The sequence below is a fragment of the Lactuca serriola genome, chromosome 3 (assembly GCF_051521515.1).
Source record: "Lactuca serriola cultivar US96UC23 chromosome 3, Lser_US96UC23_V15, whole genome shotgun sequence".
NCBI lineage: Eukaryota > Viridiplantae > Streptophyta > Magnoliopsida > Asterales > Asteraceae > Lactuca > Lactuca serriola.
In genome coordinates this window covers 86,338,234-86,343,645 of record NC_136410.1, presented here as the reverse complement: position 1 = coordinate 86,343,645, position 5,412 = coordinate 86,338,234, and the positions used below count along the sequence as shown (strand labels likewise).

The 5,412-nt window shown below is 31.1% G+C and overlaps 1 pseudogene; it reads left to right on the top strand.

Moving 5' to 3' along the window:
• The first annotated feature begins 1,088 nt into the window (after nucleotides 1-1,088).
• LOC145092795 (mitochondrial uncoupling protein 5 pseudogene) lies at nucleotides 1,089-2,365 on the top strand (annotated as a pseudogene).
• Nucleotides 2,366-5,412: the final 3,047 nt, after the last annotated feature.

Below are 5,412 nucleotides of genomic sequence, written 5' to 3'. Positions count from 1 at the left end.
TTTCGTCTTTTTTTCCCGAACATCTTAATGAATTGAAGGAAAGTTGAAACAATGTGGATAAACAAGCATATAATATCTACAACAATTTAAAATTATGTATTTATGTTAATTTTTTTTTCTAAATTATTAAATAGAAGGTCCGTAGTATTTTCATTTTGTTCTCTTGTAAGTTGTAAGTGATTTTGTAGCACCGTTTTATTTCCAAATCTGTATAACTTATTTGTGAACGGTTTTTTTTTTTTTTTTTTTTGGAACAGCAAATTAATCTAATCTTAAACTATTCTTAAATTCACATATGTTTTCAATTAGTCTTGAACCCTCAACCTCAACGAGAAAAGATAACATATGATACCACTAGGCTAGAAGTCATTTGATAAACTGGTTACAATCTAATAAACACAACTCTAAACGAGCATGAAACGGTAAATGGTGAATTTTGATTTTTTTGAGATTCATAAAAGTGAAAAAAATAAATAAACACAAAATTCATAATAAAAACTTAGAGTGGTTAAAATTTAAATAAAAAATGGGATATCTAAGTGGAACAAACCTATACATGGTTAGTAATTATCAATATCATCCAAATTTAAGAAAGAATCTTTTATAAACTTTATAACAAAAATATTTAGGTTAGTTTTGGCATGCTAGTTTATTTACAAGTTGCACGTAACTTATTAAAAAAAAAAAAAAAAAAAAAAACTAGATTATAAGCATGTTTATAAGTTATTATAAATTATTTTTGTCGGCTCAATAAATATTAACTTGCAATATGCTCAAAAAAATAGCTTAGTTTCGCAAATTAAACACAATAGATAGTTTATAAAAGATGGTTATGAAATCTTAGTAAAAAAACATATCAAATAAGTCACAAATATAACACCAAAGTCAAAATTATAAAATATAATTTGAGCTTTTATACTTTATAACATTTTTTTTAAGAGTTTGGGTGTATAAAAGTAAAGCAATATCGCCCTTATAAAAGAAAGGAAAGCGAATGATGGCTACTAAAATTCTAAACTTTCCATTCCCATGTATCTTTCTCCACCCCTTTAAAAGTTTCCCCCCCCCCCCCCCCCCCCCCCCCCCCCAAAAGCATGATTCCATTTCCATCAAATCTTCTTCTCTTTTCCCCAATTCCAATCTTTCTCATAATCACTTCTACCCAAAATCCATCAACAATGGGAGTCAAATCATTCGTCGAAGGTGGAATAGCATCAATAATCGCCGGATGTTCCACCCACCCACTTGATCTCATCAAAGTCCGGATGCAGCTCCAAGGAGAAAACCACTCCACCGGCAGAGGCGGAATCACCCGCCCTCCACGCGTCGGACCCATTTCCGTCGGAATGCGGATCATTCGACAAGACGGCTTCCGCGCGCTTTACTCCGGCGTCTCCGCCACCATGCTCCGCCAGACCCTATATTCCACCACCCGAATGGGCCTCTACGACATGCTGAAAATCAAATGGACCGATCCAAATACCGGGATCATACCTCTATGGCAGAAGATAACCGCCGGACTTATCGCCGGAGGAATCGGCGCCGCTGTTGGAAACCCCGCCGACGTTGCAATGGTACGAATGCAAGCCGATGGAAGAGTCCCCCCTGCAGAGCGTCGTAATTACAAAAGCGTATTCGACGCGATATCACGAATGGTGAAAAACGAAGGAATCGGTAGCCTGTGGCGGGGCTCATCCCTTACGGTGAACCGAGCAATGCTGGTGACGGCGTCGCAGCTGGCGTCGTACGATCAAATGAAGGAGACGATAATAAACAGGGGTTGGATGAAGGATGGGCTTGGAACCCATGTGACGGCGAGCTTTGGTGCAGGGTTTGTTGCGGCGCTTATGACGAATCCGGTGGACGTGATTAAGACACGAGTGATGAATATGAAGGTGGTGGCCGGAAAAGCTCCGCCGTATACGGGCGCCGTTGATTGTGCCCTGAAAACAATTAAAGCAGAAGGGCCGATGGCGCTTTACAATGGTTTCATTCCGACGATATCAAGACAAGGACCATTTACTATCGTGCTCTTTGTCACACTGGAACAGGTGCGAAAATTGCTCAAGGATTATTAAACAAAATTATATTTCTATTTGTTTTTTTTAATTTAATTACTGGATTTTAGAAATGATTTTGAAAACCATCCATTATCTTTTATATTTTTAGAAATATAATGGTTTTGAATTATTATTTTTGTGATTTTAAAATCCAGTGATAATTTTTTTTTAAATATCGAAATATTATTGTTATTTTAAAATCCTGTGATATAAATCTATAATTAGTTTGTTTAGGTATTTGTACTCTTAAATTCAAATATTGATTGTATTTTATAGATGTATATTATTATGCACAAAAGATTGCTATTGGGTTGTTTTTAAATATAGTAATTAGCAAACTTTTCATTTTAAGCACATGTATATCTTTTTATTTTTATCATGAAGTATGTTGAATTTGGACAAGGTAAGGTATAATGGTATCATTGGTATGTGATTAGATGCAGTAGATAATAATAATATTTATTGAGTTGTTTATCAATATAGTATATTGAATAATACTTTATCATAGCAATATAATACAACTTAAACAATAAGAGTAAATAACTAAAATCGGTTCTTATGGTTTAGTTAAAATTATGCTTTTAGACCTTCTCTTTTTTTCATTTGGATGGTTCATGTGAGATTTTTTGTTAAGTGTATCGGTGTATCCCCTGTATTAATTATTCTTTTATAAATAGTTCATGTGAGATTTTTTGTTAAGTGTGTCGGTATGGCTCTTGTATTAATTTATTCTTTTATAATTAGTTATAATAGCAAATAACAAAATGGGTCCCACTTATCCATCCCCTCACACTCATCATCAAGATCACCCTCACCTCTTTAATCCTAACTCACTCTTGAATTCTTCTTCATGGCCTTTAGTATTTACGCTGAACATAGAACACCAGTGAACCATTGCTTCCAACATAGAACACCAGTGAACCATTGCTTCCAACCAGTACCACAACCACTGCCATTGACAACCAACATCAGTACTGCCATCGATAACCACCATCACCACTACCACCAACCTTCTTCCATCACCATTGTCAATAAGTACCTAACACCACTTTCACCATCAGCCTTCTTCCTTTGTCATCATCAATAACCTAACATCATTGTCCCCATCAGCCTTCTTCCTTTGTCATCCTCAAAGTTGTAGAACTCGCTACTCGGTACCTGCTCGGTTGACTGGGGAGTAGCGAGTACTCGGAGAGTACTTGGATTCGGTTATTCATGTAGAAATATTTTTAGGAAAATTATATATGTCAAAATCATAAGTTAAAATCATAATTTGATTGAAGTATATAACAAAATTAGATACATGTGAATACATAAAAACTGAAATACACACAAATGTCTCACTTCATAAATAATTACTGAAAATTTAAGATATATATAGAGTAATAATCACATGTGTGTGTTAAATAATAAATCATTAAGTGTATTATACATATTAATCTTAAAATTCTTCATTTTTTTTCTCTTTTTATGACAATTTTGACCCTTTGATCGATTTTGACCGAGTTTGACCGAGTAGGCCCAAGTAATACCGAGCAGGCCCAAGTTAGAGAGATGTTGACCGATTTTTGTCCGAGCTTGACTTAATCCGAGTTTTTTTGCTGAGTTCACATTACTCGCCTCAGTGGAGGGCCGATTCTGAGTACTCAGCCGAGTAGGCCGAGTTTTGCAACACCGGTCACCCTCGATAACCTAACACTATCGCCCACATCCTTCCCTCACTCATCTATGCCGATACAACCACTTCATTTCTTTTCTATGTTCGAATAAATTCAACATGGGAAATTTGATTTAGGGTTTGTGTTTTTCCTGATTAAATTTGAGCAAACCGATTCTTGGTTTGTATCGATAATCTCAAACCCACCTTCTCCTTCCTTCCATTATCAAACCCAATGACTTCGCCTTCATTTAGGTTTTAGTTTCATGATTTCACCTTAATTTTATTTTTTATTGTTTTATTTTTCACTTTTTAAATTTAGCTTTTTTAGAAAAAAAAAATTTAAAAAGCCTGTAAAATGTAAGGTTTTTAAGGAAAAAATTGTTGAGGAAACTTTAGGGGGAAAAAAAAAGACAAAAGGTTAATAAAATTTAAAAGGTTATCATAGACCATTAGGAAGTTCCAAAAAAATTGTGAAATATAGTGGTTTTTTTGAAAAAAAGAAAGACAAAATTTTATAATTGGTTCATATGGTTTGCAAAATATCTCATTTTAAAGATTTTCATGGAAAACATCATGTCATTGGTCTCTGTGGTTTGCAAAATTATATGAAAGGTCCTCCTATTGTTAAATCTAATTTTCCTTTTGTTAGATTTTAATAAAAAATGACTATTTTACCATTCTACCCAATTTGCAATATACTACAACCTCAAGGACCATTTGTGTTATTTAGTAAATATGAAATTTTGTATATATATAAATTTTATATATATATATATGTATATATATAAGTTCAACAATTTGATAATTTTTTTTTTATCTTTTTGACATTTTATTTTCTATTTTATTTTATAATTTTAGTTATTTATGGTTTTTTTAATGTTTTTTATTTATTTTGATTCAAGTAAATAAACTTAAATTCAATAAACCATGTCGAAACCGTTTTTTCTTTAATTTTTCTTATTGGTGAATTGAAGCATTAATGTTTTTTTTTTCAATTTTGTCGTTACAGTTCAGGTTTTTTTTACTTGGATGTTTTATAGTTAAATCGTTAGCAACTTTATGTTTGCATTTATCATTATCATTATTTCATTTTTTTCTATTTTTTTTATAATTTTAGTTATTTATTATTCTTCTATTGTTTTTTTTTTATTTTGAGTCAAGTAATGAAAAATAGAAAAACAAAAACTCAAATACCAAAATTGTCATATACTCTAATATATTAAGACATTTTACACTTTTCATATGTTTTTGGTTTTTTTCGGATTTTTTTTAATTTTTTCTTATTATTTTTTTAATTTTTTCTTATTATTTTTTTAATTTTTCTCGTATTATTTTTTTTCCTATTTTAATTTTTTTTCGATGTTTCATTTTATTTTTCATCAATTTGATAACTTTTTTTGACAGTTTCCAAAAAGTTTAAAATGTATTAATATATTAGAGTATATTACAATTGTAGTGTTTGACGTTTTTTGGTTTTCAATTTTTTTATAATTTTGGTTATTTATGGTTTTTGTAACTTTTTTTTATTTTGATTCAAGTAAATAAAAAATTTATATTTATATTTTAATTTTGGTCGATTTTTTTTTCTTTATATTTTTTTCTTCTTTAGTGGTTATTTTATATATGTTACGACAAATTATAATTAAAAAAAATCAAACGGTTTGTCTATTGATAATTAATGTTTCAATGTGT